Raw genomic sequence first — 20228 nt, 5'->3', positions numbered from 1 at the left:
GAGGGACTCTGGTGTACATGTCTTTTGGTCCCATAAGGTATGGAGACGGGTAGATAAAGTGTAAGGAGGCATATTGGATACATGGGATAACACGGTGTGGAGCTGGATAAACACAGCAGGCCAAGCAGCATCAGAGGATCAGGAAGACTAAGGTTTCGGGCCTAGACCCTTCTTCAGAAAATGATATATGCCTATATTAGCTGAAGAATAGAGTTTAAGAGTTAGAACATAGAACATAGAAAAGTACAGCACAGTACAGGCCCTTCGGCCCACGATGTTGTGCCGTGGAATAATCTGAATCCAAAATTAAAATAACCTAACCTACATTCCCCTCAATTCACTGCTGTCCATGTGCATGTCCAGCAGTCACTTAAATGTCTCCGTTTCCACGACTACCACTGGCAAACTATTCCATGTCCTCACAACTCTTTGGGTGAAGAACCTCCCTCTGACGTCTCCTCTATACCTTCCTCCTAACACCTTAAAACTATGACCCCTCGTGGCAGTCAATCCTGCCCTGGGGAAAAGTCTCTGGCTATCGAATGGCGACTCTCAGTTAGATGCTGACCTGTATAAAACATTGGTTAGGCCACAGCGAGAGCATTATGTACAGTTCTGGAATTCCTATTATAGAAGGGATGTGCTAGCACAGGAGAGGGTGCAGCGGAGATTTACCTGGATGTTGCTGGGCTGGAGAGTTTCAATTCTGAAGAGCAATTAGACGGACTGGGGTTGTTATTCTTGAAGCAGAGGAGACTGAGGGGGAATATACTGACATGTCTAAAATTATGAGGGCCATATACAGGGTAAACAGTAATAAACTTTTTCCTTTGATAATGGGATCAATGATCAGGGGACATAGATTTAAGGTAAGAGGCAGGAGGTTGACAACAGCTGTGAAGATTTTGTTTCACCTTTTTTGTCTGTGCTATAGACATTAATGAGCTGTTCCAGAGACATAGTTGCAGGGTGACAGATTTCTGGGATTAAAGGCAAAATGGAGGCATGTTGTTTTATTAATAAAGGAGCCTATCAGAACAGTGCCAAATGGTTTACAGCTGCAAAAGTTCATGATGTGAAATCAGTTTAGGTGAAAATAACAAATCCTAAGGAAAAAAGTCCCAAGTGTAAGTCATCTGTAGGTCTCCGAACAGTTTCTTCACTCTAGGACAAATCAATAAATAACGAGGCATGTAAGAAATCGGTATAATTCACCTGGACCATCTCCAACACATGCCTCACCTTCCTGGACCTCTCTGTCTCCATCTCAGGCAACCACCTAGAAACCATTTCAAGCCCACCGACTCCCACAGCTACCTAGCATACGCCTCCTCCCACCCACCTTCCTGCAAAAATTCCATCCCCTATGTCCAATTCCTTCGTCTCCGCCGCATCTGCTCCCAGGATGAGGCATTCCACTCCTGGACATCCCAGATGTCCTCGTTCTTCAAGGACCGCAACTTCCCTCCGCAGTGGTCGAGAACGCCCTCGACGAGTCTCCAGCAATTCCCGCACCTCATCCCTCACACCCCACCCCCGCAATAACCGCCAAAACAGGATCCCCCTAATCCTCACATACCACCCCAACCTCTGCGTACAACACATCATCCTCCGACACTTCCGCCATCTACAATGTGACCCCACCACTAAAGACATTTTTCCATCCTCACCCGTGTCTGCTTTCCGGACAGACCACTCTCTCCGGGACTCACTTGTCCACTCCACACTCCCCTCCAACCCCACCACACCCGGCACTTACCCCTGCAACCGCGGGAAGTGCTACACTTGCCCCCACACCTCTTCCCTCACCACCATCCCAGGCCCCAAGATGACTTTCCACATCAAGCAGATGTTCACCTGCACATCTGTCAATGTGGTATACTGTATCCATTGTACCCGGTGTGGCTTCCTCTACATTGGGGAAACCAAGCGAAGGCTTAGGGATCGCTTTGCAGAACATCTATGCTCGGTTCGCAATAAACAACTGCACCTCCCAGTCACAAACCATTTCAACACCCCCGCCCATTCCTTAGACGACATGTCCATCCTGGGACTCCTGCAGTGCCATAATGATGCCACCCGAAGGTTGCAGGAACAGCATCTCATATTCCGCTTGGGAACCCTGCAGCCCAATGGTATCAATGTGGATTTCACAAGCTTCAAAATCTCCCCTGCCCCCACTGCATCCCAAAACCACCCCAGCTCGTCCCCACTAGCCTAACCTGTTTTTCCACTCACCTATCTCCTCCTCCCACCTCAAGTCGCTCCTCCATTTCCTACCTACTAACCTCATCCTGCTCCCTTGACCTGTCCGTCCTCCCCGGACTGACCTATCCCCTCCCCACTTATACTCTCCTCTCCACCTATCTTCTCCTCTATCCATCTTCAGTCCACCTCCCCCCTCTCTCCCTATTTATTTCAGAATCCTCTCCCCATCCCTCTTTTTCAATGAAGGGTCTAGGCCCGAAACGTCAGCTTTTGTGCTCCTTAGCTGCTGCTTGGCCTGCTGTGTTCATCCAGCTCCACACTTTGCTATCTCAGATTCTCCTGCATCTGCAGTTCCCATTATCTCTGGAATAATTATCTATTATGATTGGATACTGACTGGACAAATCAGATAGGCAAGTAATTTACCAAATGTGTTCAAGAAAATTTCCTTTATCAACATGTAATGTACCCACTATAGAAACAGAGATACTTGATCGTTTCTTGGGAAATAACGCAGGGCAAGTGACTGAAGTGTTAATAGGGAAACACTTTCGGACTAGTGATCATAATTCTATTAGCTTAAAATGGTTATGGAAAAGGACAAGCCTTCCATAAAAGTTAAAGCTCTTAATGGGAGTAAGGTAAATTTTAAAGGTATGAGTCAAGAACTTTTGGAAGTTGATTGGAGTAGACTGTTCATAGGTAAAAGGGATGACTGAAAAGTGGAAGGTGTTCAAAAGTTTGATAACAAGAGTTCATAGGCGTTATGTCCCTGTTACAGTGAAGACTAAGGTTAAGGCTAGTCAGAGTTGGCAACAATGGATGATTAAATCATTCTAATGAAGTTTTAGTCAAGAATAAGAAAGAATCATATATTAGTTATAGACAACTGGGATCAAATTAATCTCTTGAAGAGTGTAGGGGCATTCTTAAGAGGGAAATCAAGTGGGCAAAGAGGGAATATGAGATAGCCTTTGCAGATAGGGTTAAGGATAATCCAAAGAGATTCTACAAGTACATAAAGAGCAAAAGAACAACTAGAGAGAGAATAGGGCCCCTTAAAGATCAACAAGGTTGTCTATGCATTGAACATCAAAAGATGGAAGAGTTACTAACTGAATATTTCAAATTAATCTTTACTATGGGGAAAGAAATGGAGGCTAGAGAACTTGGGGATATAAATACTGATGTTTTGAAAACAGTTCACATTTCAGAAAAGGACATGCTGGAAGTCTTAAGAACATAAAGGTAGATAAATCTCCAGGACCTGATCAACTGTATCCCAGGATGTTGTGGGAGGTTAGGGAAGAAATCGTGGGGCCCCTAGCAGAAATATTTGTATCATCTATAACCATGCGAGAGGTACTGAGTGACTGGAAGGTAGCTAATGTTGTGCCTTTATTAAGAAAGGCTATAAGGAGAAATCTGGGAACTACAAACCTGTGAGCCTGACATCAGTGGTAGGTAAGTTGAAGGTGATTCTAAAAGGTGGGATTTACATGCATTTGGAGAGGCAAGGAATGATTAGGGAGAGTCAGCATGGTTTTAGGCATGGGAAATCGTGTCTCACAAGCTTGATTGAATTTTTTGAGGTAGTAAGCAAGAAGGTTGATGAAGACAAAGCGGTAGACATTGTTTATTTGGATCTTAGTAAAGCCCCTAACAAGGTTCTGCATGATAAATTAATTAGTAAAGTTAGATTCAGGATGAGCTTGTCAACTGGAGACAGAATTGGCTTGACAGCAGGAGACAGATGGTGTGGTGGAGGGTTGTATTTTTGGACTAGAAGCCTGTGACCAGCACCGTTCTACAGGGATCAGTACCTGGGTACACTTTTGTTTATCATTTATAGAAACAGTTTGGATGAGAATATAAATTGCATGGTTAGTAAGTTTGCAGTTGACACCAAAATTGGTGGTAGAGTGGACAGTGAAGAAGTTATCTAAGATTACAAAGGGGTCTTGAACAATTGGGGCAAATGGCTAAGGACTGGCAGATGGAGTTTTATTTGGATAAATGTGAGGTATTGCATTATAGTAGAACAAACAAAGGCAGGACTTATACAACTAATGGTCGTCCCTGGGTAGTGTTATAGAACGGAAAAAACCTAGTAGGGTTAGTAGTTCAGGTCTATAATTCTTTGAAACTTCTGTCACAGGTGGACAAGGTGGTTCAGAAGGCATTTAGCACACTTGCTATCGTTGCTCGGACCTTTGAGTATAGGAAACAAAACATGTTGGAAATCACATTTGGTCAGGAGGCATCCACGGAGAAAGAGCAAGCTAATGTTTCGAGTCTAGACGACACTTCATCAGAATTGATATGAAGTGTGGAGGGGGCAGCACTAATGCAATTGAGACAGGTTGGAGTGCTGGGAGGGACAGGGCACAGATTAAGTGATCAGAATGTGAGAATGACAGCACAATGATGTGTCTAACTGCCAAAGTGGAAAGAACAGATGGTTTCACTGGAGTGATGGGAGGGGAGAGAGGAACATGGTCACAGAGAATGCAACAAGTAAAACTAAAAGAAAGGGAAGAGATGGGAGTGAGTTCACAATCTGAAGGTGTTGGGCTCAATATTAAGTCCAGAAAGTTGTAAAATACCAAGTCTGAAGATGAGATGTTGTTCTTCCAATTTGCAGTGATTTGCTGGCGCATTGCAGCAATTTTGAGGACAAACAAGTGGGCACGTGAGCAAGACGGGGTGTTAAAATGACTGGCTCCAGGAAGGTTGAGGTCATGTTTGTGCACAGGCCAGAGGTGTTCTGCAAAGTAGTCACCCAGTATAGGAGTTGAGATGTCACAATAAGGTTGTCAGGACATTGGTGAGGCCTGTCCTTTTTTCTAATTTATTTGAGGGACGTGGGCATCACTGGCTGGCCAGTATTTAGTACCTGTCCTAGTTACCCCTTGAGAAGATGGGGATGAGCTACCTTCTTGAACAACTGCAGTCCCCCTGCTGCAGGTTGACCACAATGTTCTTATGGAGGGAATTCCAGGATTTTGACCCAGACACAGTGAAGAAACAGCAATACATTTCCAAGTCAGGATGATGAGTGGCTTGGAGGGGAACTTGAAAGTGGTGGTGTTCCAGTATACCTGCTGCCCTTATTGTTCTAGAGGAAGTGGTCATGGGTTTAGAAGGTGTTCTCTGAGGATCGTTGGTGAATTCCTGCAGTCAATGGTAGACATTGACACTGCTGCTACTGAGCATTGGTACTGGAGAATAGGTGCTTGTGGATGTACTTCTGGAGTACTGTTTGCAGTTCTGGTCACCCTGCTATAGGACAAACATTATAAATTGGAGATGGTTCAGAAAAGATTTACCACGATATTGCCAGGAATGGAGGGTATGAGTTAGAAAGATAGCCTGGACAGGCGGGAACATTTTTCACTGGAGTGTACAATGTACTGGGGTTTATAATATCATGAGGGGCATAGATAAGGTGAATAGCATGGGTCTTTTCCCTAGAATGGGGCAGTTCAAAGCTAGGGCATATTTTAAGGTGTTCTTTGTTCTTTGATCCACACCGATCATGTTTCCAAGCCAAACAAATTCCACTTGCCTGCTCCTGACCCATATCCCTCTGAACCTTTTCTATTCTTGTACTTATCCAAATGTCTTTTAAATGTTGTAACTGTACCTACTTCCACCACCACCTCTGGTAGTTCATTCCATGCACAATCCATTCTGTATATGTATATCTATATTCTGCTATAATCTCTGACAGTCCCTTTCACTATTAGCTACTCCACCAATCTTAGTGTCATCAGCAAACTTGCTGATGAGACCACCTACACCTTCCTCCAGATCATTTACATATATCACAAACAACAGTGGTCCCAGCACAGATCCCTGTGGAACACCATTGGTCACAGGTCTCCAATTTGAGAAACTCCCTTCTACTACTAACCTCTGTCTCGTGTTGCCCAGCCAGTTTTTTATCTATCTAGCTAGCACACCCTGGACCCCATGTGACTTCACTTTCTCCATCAGCCTGCCAGTTGGACTGAAGGGTCTGTTTCTGTGCTGTAGGCCTGTATAAGTCCATAACACAGAGGAGTTTAATGAGTGCATCATTGACTTTTCTAAGTACAGAATGTTGCATAACTATTGAGGAACAGGCTGTTTTAGATCTAGTATTGTGTAAGAAGGTAGATTTAATAAGAGATATTGTAGTTGAAGAGCCTTTCAGGTGGTCAATCACAACATTGTAAAATTTCAAATTCAGTTTGAAGGAGAACAACATGGGTTTCAAACTAATATCATCAATTAAAGAAGGGCAATGACAGAGGAATAAAGAAAGAGTAGTTTAAAGTAGGCAGGGAATATAAACAGGAGGGAAGGTTCATGAGATAATGGGAACTGCAGATGCTGGAGATTCCAAGATAATAAAATAATAAAATGTGAGGCTGGATGAACACAGCAGGCCAAGCAGCATCTCAGGAGCACAAAAGCTGACGTTTCGGGCCTAGACCCTTCATCAGAGAGGGGGATGGGGGGAGGGAACTGGAATAAATAGGGAGAGAGGGGGAGGCGGACCGAAGATGGAGAGCAAAGAAGATAGGTGGAGAGGGTGTAGGTGGGGAGGTAGGGAGGGGATAGGTCAGTCCAGGGAAGACGGACAGGTCAAGGAGGTGGGATGAGGTTAGTAGGTAGCTGGGGGTGCGGCTGGGGGTGGGAGGAAGGGATGGGTGAGAGGAAGAACCGGTTAGGGAGGCAGAGACAGGTTGGACTGGTTTTGGGATGCAGTGGGTGGGGGGGAAGAGCTGGGCTGGTTGTGTGGTGCAGTGGGGGGAGGGGATGAACTGGGCTGGTTTAGGGATGCAGTGGGGGAAGGGGAGATTTTGAAACTGGTGAAGTCCACATTGATACCATATGGCTGCAGGGTTCCCAGGCGGAATATGAGTTGCTGTTCCTGCAACCTTCGGGTGGCATCATTGTGGCAGTGCAGGAGGTCCATGATGGACATGTCATCAAGAGAATGGGAGGGGGAGTGGAAATGGTTTGCGACTGGGAGGTGCAGTTGTTTGTTGCGAACTGAGCGGAGGTGTTCTGCAAAGCGGTCCCCAAGCCTCCGCTTGGTTTCCCCAATGTAGAGAAAGCCGCACCGGGTACAGTGGATGCAGTATACCACATTGGCAGATGTGCAGGTGAACCTCTGCTTAATGTGGAATGTCATCTTGGGGCCTGGGATGGGGGTGAGGGAGGAGGTGTGGGGACAAGTGTAGCATTTCCTGCGGTTGCAGGGGAAGGTGCCGGGTGTGGTGGGGTTGGAGGGCAGTGTGGAGCGAACAAGGGAGTCACGGAGAGAGTGGTCTCTCCGGAAAGCAGACAGGGGTGGGGATGGAAAAATGTCTTGGGTGGTGGGGTCGGATTGTAAATGGCGGAAGTGTCGGAGGATAATGCGTTGTATCCGGAGGTTGGTAGGGTGGTGTGTGAGAACGAGGGGGATCCTCTTGGGGCGGTTGTGGCGGGGGCGGGGTGTGAGGGATGTGTCGCGGGAAATGCGGGAGACGCGGTCAAGGGCGTTCTCAATCACCGTGGGGGGGAAGTTGCGGTCCTTAAAGAACTTGGACATCTGGGATGTGCGGGAGTGGAATGTCTTATCGTGGGAGCAGATGCGGCGGAGGCGGAGGAATTGGGAATAGGGGATGGAGTTTTTGCAGGAGGGTGGGTGGGAGGAGGTGTATTCTAGGTAGCTGTGCTCCAGTCGAAAAAGAAGAATATACCATCGAGGATTAACAAAGGTGGTCAAAGAGAATGTCCAATCAAAAATGAGGCCATACCAAGTGGCAAAAACTAATGGTGGGCCAGAGCTAATGGGAACTGCAGATGCTGGAGAATCCAAGATAATAAAGTGTGAAGCTGGATGAACACAGCAGGCCAAGGGGCATCTCAGGAGCACAAAAGCTGACGTTTCGGGCCTAGACCCTTCATCAGAGAGGGGGATGGGGTGAGGGTTCTGGAATAAATAGGGAGAGAGGGGGAGGTGGACCGAAGATGGAGAGAAAAGAAGATAGGTGGAGAGGAGAGTATAGGTGGGGAGGTAAGGAGGGGATAGGTCAGTCCAGGGAAGACGGACGGCTCAAGGAGGTGGGATGAGGTTAGTAGGTAGGAGATGGAGGTGCGGCTTGAGGTGGGAGGAAGGGATGGGTGAGAGGAAGAACAGGTTAGGGAGGCAGAGACAGGTTGGGCTGGTTTTGGGATGCATTGGGGGGAGGGGATGCGCTGGGCTGGTTGTGTGATGCAGTGGGGGGAGGGGAGATCTTGAAGCCGGTGAAGTCCACATTGATACCATTGGGTTGAGGGTTCCTGTAGGTTGCAGGAACGGAAATTCATATTCCATAGGGAACCCTGCAGCCCAATGGTATCAATGTGGAATGTCCACTCTGGGCCTCCTGCAGTGCCATGATGATGCCACCCGTAGGTTGCAGGAACAGCAACTCATATTCCGCTTGGGAACCCTGCAGCCCAATGGTATCAATGTGGATTTCAAAATCTTCCCTGCCCCCACTGCATCCCAAAACCAGCCCAGCTCATCCCCACCTGCCTAACCTCTTCTTCCTCTCACCTAGCCCCTCCTCCCACCTCAAGCCGCACCTCCATTTCCTACCTACTAAACTCATCCCACCCCCTTGACCTATCCCCTCCCTACCTCCCCACCTATACTCTCTCCACCTATCTTCTTTTCTCTCCATCTTCGGTCCGCCTCCCCCTCTCTCCCTATTTATTTCTGAATCCTCTCCCCATCCCCCTTTTCTGATGAAGGGTCTAGGCCCGAAACGTCAGCTTTTGTGCTCCTAAGATGTTGCTTGGCCTGTGTTCATCCAGCCTCACACTTTGTTATCTTGGATCTGGGAATTTGTCCATTTTTTAAACCTGCCAATACCTCCTCACTCCCTATGTCAATCTTCTCAGGACCCTCACAGTCCCTCTTCCTGAATTCTGAACATACATGCTCCTTCTCTAAAGTGAAGATAAATGTAAAGTATTCATTTAACACCCTACCAATGTTCTCTTGCTCCACATACAGATCACCCCCTGGCCCCTACATTTTCCCCCGGTTGTTCTCTTCACCTTGATATATTGATAGAATATCATGGGATTCTTCCCAATCTTACCCACCAGTGTTTGTGTGCTCACTTTGTTCTCCTAATTTCAATGGTATCAATGTGGAATGTCCATCCTGGGCCTCCTGCTGTGCCATAATGATGCCCCCGCCACCCCCCCCCCCCGTAGGTTGGAGGAACAGCAACTCATATTCCGCTTAAGTTTTGCCTGTGCTTTCTATACTCCACTAAGACCACTGTTGATTTGCTCCTTCTGTACCTGTAATACATCTCTCTTTTCTTTCTCGTCCAGTCTGGAGTATTCTGAAACATCCGGGGTTTTGTGGGCTTGTTCCCCCTTACACTTAACCTTAAGCGAACATTGAGCCTGTACTCTCACCAATTTCTTTCTGAATGCCTCCTACTGCTTTGTTGTAGATTTACTCTCAAGTGGCTGATCCCAGCCTACTCTGGCCAGATCCTGCCTTATGCCTTATTTTAATAAAATCTGCCTTCCCCCAATCTAAAAACCTTCTGCTTTGCAGACCATATTTTTCCTTTTCCTTTTCCACAACAAACTTAAAACACACCACTAAAATGCACCCCCCTGCTCACCTCAAACACCTGTCTGGCTTCTTTCCCTAGAATTAAATCCAGCACTGTCCCTTGTTGGACCTTCTACATTTTGTTATAAAAACTCTCCTAAATTCATTTTAAGAAATTTGCCCCCTCTAAACCCTTTATATTAAGTTGTCCCAATTGATGTTGGGGAAGTTGAAATCACCTAATATCATTATCTTATAGTATCAGAGATAATGGGAACTGCAGATGCTGGAGAATCCAAGATAATAAAATGTGAGGCTGGATGAACACAGCAGGCAAAGCAGCATCTCAGGAGCACAAAAGCTGACGTTTCGGGCCTAGACCCTTCATCAGAGAGGGGGATGGGGTGAGGGTTCTGGAATAAATAGGGAGAGAGGGGGAGGCGGACCGAAGATGGAGAGTAAAGAAGATAGGTGGAGAGAGTATAGGTGGGGAGGTAGGGAGGGGATAGGTCAGTCCAGGGAAGACGGACAGGTCAAGGAGGTGGGATGAGATTAGTAGGTAGTTGGGGGTGCGGCTTGGGGTGGGAGGAGGGGATGGGTGAGAGGAAGAACAGGTGAGGGAGGCAGAGACAGGTTGGACTGGTTTTGGGATTCAGTGGGTGGAGGGGAAGAGCTGGGCTGGTTGTGTGGTGCAGTGGGGGGAGGAGAGATTTTGAAACTGGTGAAGTCCACATTGATACCATTAGGCTGCAGGGTTCGGAACCCCGCCCACGGCCGACGACCTCATCGCTCCGCCCACAACCTCCACAGCCAGCAACCCCAGAGGAGATAGCCACACTGAACCCTGCCGCATCCTCACCATCCCCCCAGGCCTCCCACTGACTGAGGACGAACGGTCAGTCCTTAGTAAGGGGCTCACCTTTGTCTCCCTACAACCACACATCAACGAATACCAGTCACGATTAGACATAGAGCAGTTTTTCCGCCGTCTTCGCCTCCACGCCTACTTCTTCAACCGGGAGCCTAACCCTCCCTCCACTGACCCCTTCACCCGCTTCCAACCTAAGTCCTCCTCCTGGACACCACCCCCAGGCCTCCTACCCTCCCTCGACCTCTTCATCTCCAACTGCTGTCGAGACATTAACTGCCTCAACCTCTCCACCCCTCTCACCACTCGAACCTCTCCCCTGCAGAATGGGCAGCCCTCCGCTCCAACCCCAACCTCACCATCAAACCCGCAGACAAGGGTGGCGCAGTGGTAGTATGGCGCACTGACCTCTACATCGCCGAGGCCAGACGCCAACTCTCTGACACCACCTCCTACCGCCCCCTCGATCATGACCCCACACCCGAGCACCAAACCATCATCTCCAACACCATTCATGACCTCATCACCTCAGGGGACCTCCCACCCACAGCCTCCAAACTCATTGTTCCCCAACCCCGCACGGCCCGATTCTATCTCCTTCCCAAAATCCACAAATCTGCCTGCCCTGGTCGACCCATCATCTCAGCCTGCTCCTGCCCCACCGAACTCATCTCCACCTATCTGGACTCCATTTTCTCCCCTTTGGTCCAGGAACTGCCTACCTACGTCCGTGACACCACCCACGCCCTCCACCTCCTCCAGGACTTGCAATTCCCTGGGCCGCAACACCTCATTTTCACAATGGACATCCAGTCCCTATACACCTGTATTCCGCATGCAGATGGCCTCAAGGCCCTCCGCTTCTTCCTGTCCCGCAGGCCCGACCTGTCCCCCTCCACCGACACCCTCATCCGCCTAGCCGAACTCGTCCTCACCCTCAACAACTTCTCTTTTGACTCCTCCCACTTCCTACAGACTAAGGGGGTGGCCTTGGGCACCCGCATGGGCCCCAGCTATGCCTGCCTCTTCGTAGGTTACGTGGAACACTCCCTCTTCACCACCTACACAGGCCCCAAACCCCACCTCTTCCTCCGTTACATTGATGACTGTATCGGCGCCACCTCTTGCTCCCCAGAGGAGCTCGAACAGTTCATCCACTTCACCAACACCTTCCACCCCAACCTCCAGTTCACCTGGGCCATCTCCAGCACATCCCTCACCTTCCTGGACCTTTCAGTCTCCATCTCAGGCAACCAGCTTGTAACTGATGTCCATTTCAAGCCCACCGACTCCCACAGCTACCTAGAATACACCTCCTCCCACCCACCCTCCTGCAAAAATTCCATCCCCTATTCCCAATTCCTCCGCCTCCGCCGCATCTGCTCCCACGATAAGACATTCCACTCCCGCACATCCTAGATGTCCAAGTTCTTCAAGGACCGCAACTTTCCCCCACAGTGATCGAGAATCTCCCGTATTTCCCGCAACACATCCCTCACACCCCGCCCCCGCCACAACCGCCCAAAGAGGATCCCCCTCGTTCTCACACACCACCCCACCAACCTCCGGATACAACGCATCATCCTCCGACACTTCCGCCATCTACAATCCGACTCCACCACCCAAGACAATTTTCCATCCCCACCCTTGTCTGCTTTCCGGAGAGACCACTCTCTCCGTGACTCCCTTGTTCGCTCCACACTGCCCTCCAACCCCACCACACCCGGCACCTTCCCCTGCAACTGCAGGAAATGCTACACATGCCCCCACACCTCCTCCCTCACCCCTATCCCAGGCCCCAAGATGACATTCCACATTAAGCAGAGGTTCACCTGCACATCTGCCAATGTGATATACTGCATCCACTGTACCCGGTGTGGCTTCCTCTACATTGGGGAAACCAAGCGGAGGCTTGGGGACCGCTTTGCAGAACACCTCCGCTCAGTTCGCAACAAACAACTGCACCTCCCAGTCGCAAACCATTTCCACTTCCCCTCCCATTCTTTATATGACATATCCATCATGGGCCTCCTGCAGTGCCACAATGATGCCACCCGAAGGTTGCAGGAACAGCAACTCATATTCCGCTTGGGAACCCTGCAGCCCAATGGTAGCAATGTGGACTTCACAAGCTTCAAAATCTCCCCTTCCCCCACCGCATCCCAAAACCAGCCCAGTTCGTCCCCTCCCCCCACTGCATCACACAACCAGCCCAGCTCATCCCCTCCACCCACTGCATCCCCAAACCAGCCCAGCCTGTCTCTGCCTCCCTCACCTGTTCTTCCTCTCACCCATTCCTTCCTCCCACCTCAGGCCGCACCTCCATTTCCTACCTAACCTCATCCCACCTCCTTGACCTGTCCGTCTTCCCTGGACTGACCTATCTCCTCCCTACCTCCCCACCTATACTCTCCTCTCCACCTATCTTCTTTTCTCTCCATCTTCGGTCCACCTCCCCCTCTCTCCCTATTTATTCCAGAGCCCTCACCCCATCCCCCTCTCTGATGAAGGGTCTAGGCACGAAACGTCAGCTTTTGTGCTCCTGAGATGCTGCTTGGCCTGCTGTGTTCATCCAGCCTCACATTTTGTTATCTTGGATTCTCCAGCATCTGCAGTTCCCATTATCTCTATTGTCCAGATCTTGTTGCATTTGGACAGGTGGTCCATCCGGTTTCATTTCTTTGAGAATTGGCAGCGATTGATACGTCTGAGGGGCTAGCTTGGGCATTTCACAGGATGGTTGAGAATCAACCTCACTGCCTTGGGTCTGGAGTCACGTGTAGGTTAGACTAGCCAATGATAGCACATTTCCTTCCCTGAAGGACATTAGTGAGCCAGATTTTTTTTTCTGACAACTATCTATATTTTACGGTCATTTGTAGATTCTTAGTTCCAGGTGTTTTATTAAACTGAATTCAATTCCACCATCTGCTCTGGCTGGATTCAAAGAAAACCAGAAAATGTCATGTAGTCATGTCTGCAGCCAGGGACAAAGAGGATTCTAGCTGAATAAAGCATTACCCCTTTTAAACATTTCTGTTCATACATACAGACAGACACGGTATGAATAATGTAGATGGACGAAGAAACAATCAAGGAAACACAGTTCAGATGACAGACATTGAGGAGTTATTTCCTTTTGATTTTTTTGGACTCTGCTGATAATATGGCATTGTGGGTATACTGATTCTCAGTTTTTCATTCACTGGTTGAGGGTTCCACCTTTCGGTATCTCTGAAGATTGTATTCCATTTCAAACAGGAATTTTTCAGAGAGCAGCTCTCCGGGAAAGTCAGGCAGAGTAGCTAGATACAAGGGATTTTCTTACACTTTTCTACTCAGAAGATTTTTTTCTTTACAAATTATGTTTTCCTGCGATATTGTCTACCCACAAGGCTGCAGCTGCCTGTCCAGGAGTCAGTTAAGGTGTTACAATGCTGAACTCTCTTAAGCTTTCAACAACTTGTGCCAATTGTAAAGCTAGTCGTAAAACTTGTTGTGAGAGAGCTCTCTGACGATTCAATGGTAATGTCTCTACCCTTAGCCTACGAGGCCAGGTTTAAGCACCACCTGCTCCAGTGGTGAGTAATAACATCTCTGAACAGGTTGATTAGAAAAATGGTTAAGACTGACTCTGGTCAGAACAGCCCTGGACTCTCATTGTTTGGATTTTTTAGATTTACCTCTCACTGCGCCAATTAGGTAAATATTCGGGGAGGCAATAACCTGGTGGTATTATCGCTGGCATATTAATCCAGACTCAGTTAATGTTCTAGGGACCTGGGTTCGAATCCTCCTACGGCAGATAGTGAAATTTGAATTCAATAAATATCTGGAATTAAAAATCTAATGATGACAGTGAATCCATTGTTGACTGTTGGAAAAAAAACCTATCTGGTTCACTAGTGTCCTTTAGGAAAGGAAACTGCCATTCCTACCTGGTCTGACCTCCATGTGACTCCAGACACTCAGCAATGTGGCTGACTCTAAACTCCCCTCTGGGCAATTAGGGATGGGCAATAAATGCCTGGTCAGAGACACCCTCACCCTGTGTATGAATTAAAAAGGGCAACATTGTGTACAAAACTCAATGTGCTCCAGTAACCCATTTTAAAACAGCAAACATCATCTTACATTTGGGTTTTAGAATATAGAACAGTACAGGCCCTTCGGTCCACAATGTTGCGCCGAACTTTTACCCTAATCCTAAGGTCTATCTAACCTCCACCCCTAACTTTTACCCTAATCCTAAGGTCTATCTAACCTCCACCCCTACCTTGTACTATCATTCATGTGCCTATCTAATAGTTGCTTAAATGCCCCTAATGAGGCCAATTCCAGTACCCTCTCTGGCAATGCATTCCATGCCCTGACCACTCTCTGAGTAAAGAACCTACCTCTGACCTCTCCCCTATATCGACCTCCGCTCAGTTTTAAGCAGTACCTATTTATGTTTTAGGTCCACAGTCCCAAAAAATAAAGTTGTCTTCACAGCATTGAAATGTAAATATTCAATGCCGGAAAAGGAGGCACAAAGTCTTGTGTTAGCCCATATCATTTTGAAATATACAATCAAATATCGAAGAAATGGTTCTTTATATAAATGACAGACTATCCTTTGACTTTTAAGAAGCATTTTGAGTCAAGAGCTTATGCTTGTTTCAGTGGAACTTAATCCTTCAGCAATACAATTTAAGAATCATTCATGTGCCTTGAAAATAAAACGTTACTGTGGATGCTATATCAATCGTCTGCATGAAGGAAACCAAGTGTTGTGGTGTATATGAATCTGAAAAATATGGTTAGCATGAAATTCATTGTATATTTGATGCTAGTACAGTACTGTCTGCCATTTATATAAAGAACCATTTCTTCTATATTCGACTGTATATTTCAAAGTGATATGGGCTAACATAAGGCTTTGTGCCTCCTTTTCCGGCATTGAATACTAATGTCACTTAGGACTGCTATTGGGAAATGAAAATGCCTCTTGAAGGTACATTTTAATTTTTCTGGGGGAGGGGTTTGATGAAAGGTGTATAACGTGTACTTTTTATTGTTTGGTTTTAAACTAGTAGCATGTGGATATTGGCCCGGTTTTGTGAAGGGGTTTAAAAACGGCTTCAAGTCAGTCTTTCTGGAATCATAACATTTAAGCCAGTACGTCCCAGTAGGAGTATTAATGGAAGTGTGTTGATACTGTAGGGATCATAGAGTCATACAATCCCTACACTGCAGAAGCAGGCCATTTGTCCTGTTGAGTCCATCTCAACCATCTGAACAGCATCCCACCAAGACCCATCACATTATTTCCTGCAATCCTGCAATTCCCATGACTAATCCACCTAACCTACACATCCATTGTAGTTGATAACCAGGTTCTGGGGAGGTGGGTGAGTTATTCACTGCAGCATCCCTAGTCTGTGACCTACTATGGTAGCCACTAAATTTATATGGAGAGTCAAGTTGATTTTCTTGTCAAAGGTAACCCCTAGGATGTTGATAATGGGGAATTCAGCGATGATAACGCTATCGAGTATCAAGTAGTGATGGTACACTGTCTCTTACTGGATATGTCATTACCTGCATTTGTGCAGCATGAATATTACTTGGCACTTTTCAGCCCAAGTTTGGATATTGTCCAGGTTTTGATGCAATCATCACTAGGCATTCCATTTTTGACCAAATGATGGAGGAAATGTCATTGATGAAGCAGCTAAAGCTTGTTTGGTCTAGGACACTCCACTATAGTATGCCTGCTGTGATGTTCTGAGCTAAGAAGACTGACTCCAATGGCCACAACCAATTTTCTACCGATCAGGTATGACTTCAACCAGCAGAGTTTTCACCTGATAGCCAATGATTCCTGTTTTTCCAAACCTCCTGGATGTCATAATTGGTTAAATGTGGTTTTGATGAAAAGGGCTGTCATTTACACCTCACCCCTGGAATTTAGCTCTTTTTGAACCTAGGCTGTAATGAGGGCAGGAGCTGAGTGGCCCTGGCAGAACTCATCACTGAGCAGGTGTTGCTTGATAGTACTGTTAGTGACACCTTCCATCACTTTACTGATGATTGATAGTACACTGATGGGCCGGTAATTGGCCAGGTTGGATTTGTTCTGCTTCTTATGTACAGACATACCTAGGCAATTTTCCATATTGTTGAGTAGATGCTAGTATTGTAATTGTACTGGAATACAAATAATAGCTTGACTAGGGGAGTGGCACGTTCTGGAGCACAAGTTTTCAGTACTATTGCTTGGATGTTGTCAGGGCCCACAGTCTTTGCAGCATCCAGTTCCTCCAACCATTTCTTGATATCACATGGAGTAAATCAAATTGGCTGAAGATGGACATTGGTGATGCGGGTGACCACTGGTGAAGGCAGAGATGGATTGTCCACTTGGCAATTGTAGCTGCATCCTAATCCTTTGTGCTAATGTGTTGGGCCCTTCCATCATTGAGGATGGGAACATTAGTACAACCTTCTCCTCCACTGAATTCTGCAATTGTCTTATCACCATTCAAGACAGGATATGGCAGGACTTCGAGCTTGGATCTGATCCATTGGAACCAGAGCGGCAGGTCAGCAAGTGGAGGAATTGAGGGGAAGATAGATGTTAGGACCTGTGAATCAGAAAGAAAGGGCAGGCACGATGGTACTAATGGGCTGAAGTGTGTTTATTTCATCACACGGAGTATTACAGGTAAGGCTGGGGCGCTTAAAGCTTGGATCACTACATGGGACTATGATGTTGTCACCAATAGAGACTCAGTTTAACGAGTGACAGGAGTGGTTACTCAAATTTTCAGGTTTTGTTGTTTTAGATGAGATGAAAAGGAAGGTGAAAGAGGTGCAGTTGCATCACTAATCAGGGAGAAAGTCACATCTGCACTCAGAGGGGACATGCTGGAGGGCACATCCACTGAGGCAATACAGGTAGAGCTCAAAAATAAGAAGGGTGCAATCACTCCAATAGGATTAATACAACAGCCACCAAGACATTGAGGATCAAGTATGCAGGAAAATTATGGAAAGATACAACAACACGGCTGTCATAGTGATGACTTTAACTTCCCTAATAATGACTGAGCCTCCCTTAGAGCAAGAGACTTCGACTGGGCAGAATTGTTAAGTGCATCCAAAGGGGTTTGTGAGTGCATGGAATACTTTGCCAGTGGAAGTCGTGGAAGCAGAGTCATTAGTAACATTTAAGCGACTGCTGGACATGCACATGGACAGCAGTGAATTGAGGGGAGTGTAGGTTAGGTTATTTTATTTTTGGATTAGGATTATTCCACGGCACAACATCGTGGGCCAAAGGGCCTGTACTTTTCTATGTTCTCTGAAACAGTATGTACATAGCCTAACTAGAGGAAGGGTCATACTTGACCTTGTTTGGCTAATGAGTCTGGCCAGGTGACAGCCTTTCAGTGGAAGAGCATTTTGGAAACAGTGATCACAACTCCTTAAGTTTTAGGATAAATATGAATAAGTAAAAATGGAAAGGATGGCAAATGATACAAATCAGAAAGGAAAACAGAAGTTGCTGGTAAAGCTCAGCAGGTCTGGCAGCATCCGTGGAAAGAAATCAGAGTTCCCATTCGGGTCAAGTGACCCTCCCACAGTTCTGACGATTTATCCTCACAGATGCTGCCAGAACTGCTGAGCTTTACCAGTAATTTCTGTTTTTGTAGCTATGAATAAGTCAGGACCTTGTGGGAAGGCACTGAATTCGGGGAGGGAAAATATTAGGCAGGAGTTAGGGAGTGTTAATTGGGAGGACCTGTTATCAGGCAATCACAGATCAGCACATTCCAGTAAGGAGGAAGGAGAAGGATGGCAAGGTAAGGGACCATTGGATGACAAGGGAGATTGAGAATTTAGTTAAAAGGAAAAAAGGAAGCATATGTAAGGATTAGGAAGCTAAAATAGGACAGGGCCCATGAAGAATACAAAGAAAGCAGGAAAGGAAATCAAACAGAGAATGAGAAGAGCGGCAAGAGGCAATGAAATGACCTTGGCAAGTAGGGCTAAAGAGAATCTCAAGGCATTCTGTACAAACATTAAAAACAAGAGGATAACTTGGGAGGAGGCAGGGTCACTCAAGGATAAAGGAGGGAACTTGTGCTTGGAGGTAGAGAATGTGGGCAAGATCCTAAATGAGTACTTAGGATCAGTATTCACCCAGGAGAAGGAAATGGAAAATAGTGAGATTAGTGTGGAGCATGCTCATATACCAGGGAATTTTGAGGACAAGAAAGAAGCAGTTTGAGTTTCTTGAAGAGCATTAAGGTGGATGTGTCCCCAGGGCTTGATGGTAAATACCCAGGTAATTGAAAGAGGCAACAGGGGAGATTTCTGGGGGCCTTGACCAAGATCTTTGTCTCCTCATTAGCCACTGGAGGGCTCCTGGAGGACTAGCAAGTAGCTAATGTTCGTTCAAGAGAAATAGGGATCATTCAGGAAACTATAGACCATTGAGTCTCACACTGTTTGGGAACCTTTTTACTCGAGATTTCTTACAGATAGGATTTATATGCATTTGGAAAAGTATAGCCTAATTAGGGACACGATGTGGAGGTGCTGGCATTGCACTGGGGTGGACAGGGTCAGAAGTCACACGACAAAACCTAACCCTAACGCTTTCAGAGCGCCACTCATTCATCTGACATCCAAGTTCACCTGACAAAGAGAGGGTTAAAAAAAACTCGGGCTGTTTTCACTGCAGCAGTGGAGGCTGAGGAAAGACTTGATAGAAATCTATAAAATTATGAGATGCATAGAGTGTGTCGACGGTCAGAATCTATTTCTCAGAGTTGAAATTTTTATTATTGGGGGCATGCATTTAAGATGACGGGGGAATTTTCAAAACAGATGTGAGGGGCAAGTTTTTTTTATACACATGGAGTGGTAGGACTCTGGAACGCGCTGGTGGGGGTGGTGGTGGAGGCAGATACGATAAAGGGCATTTAAGGGATTTTTAGACAAACACACGAATTTGGTAGGAATGCGGGGATTTGTACCAAGCGCATTGGTTTAATTTAGTGTCATGTTCCTCACAATCTCGTGGGCCGAACGGCCTGTTCCGGAGCTGTACAGTTGTATGAAGTACGGGCATGGCATAGCGATTCCCCTCCCGACAGGGCTTGGTACAGATACCTCGCCGTCCGTGGACATTGAACAGCGGCAACAATCCCCGAAACCCACAACCTCACATTCACTCAAGTCCCAGATCAGCTGACTGAATGTGCCCAATGAACTGGTTGCAAAGGCGGTCCCTGTTTGAATATTTCCCGCTGACGGCCGGACAGGCCTCGGGAACCGGTGAGATAACAAGGCGAGGGGCTGGATGAACACAAAAGCTGACGTTTCAGGCCCAGAGCCTTCATCAAGAAGCTTTTCTGACCAAGGGTCTAGGCCCGAAACGCCAGCCATCCAGCCCCACACTTTGTTATCTCTGATTCTCCAGCATCTGCAGTTCCCGTTATCCCCGGGGGCGGGCGAGGGCCGGACAAGAACACAGCAGGCCAAGGAGCAGTGAACGTT

General features: G+C 47.0%; 1 long non-coding RNA gene across 1 annotated transcript in view; it reads right to left on the bottom strand.

The window, feature by feature from the left end:
• The window catches only part of LOC125459657 (uncharacterized), a 43395-nt gene that overhangs the window by 22972 nt on the left and 195 nt on the right, over positions 1–20228 (bottom strand). The window lies entirely within an intron of this gene.

Source organism: Stegostoma tigrinum, chromosome 16 (genome assembly GCF_030684315.1).
Source record: "Stegostoma tigrinum isolate sSteTig4 chromosome 16, sSteTig4.hap1, whole genome shotgun sequence".
In the NCBI taxonomy this organism is placed as follows: domain Eukaryota; kingdom Metazoa; phylum Chordata; class Chondrichthyes; order Orectolobiformes; family Stegostomatidae; genus Stegostoma; species Stegostoma tigrinum.
The sequence above is the reverse complement of the archived record's forward strand: the minus strand, read 5'-3'. Positions and strand labels throughout refer to the sequence as shown.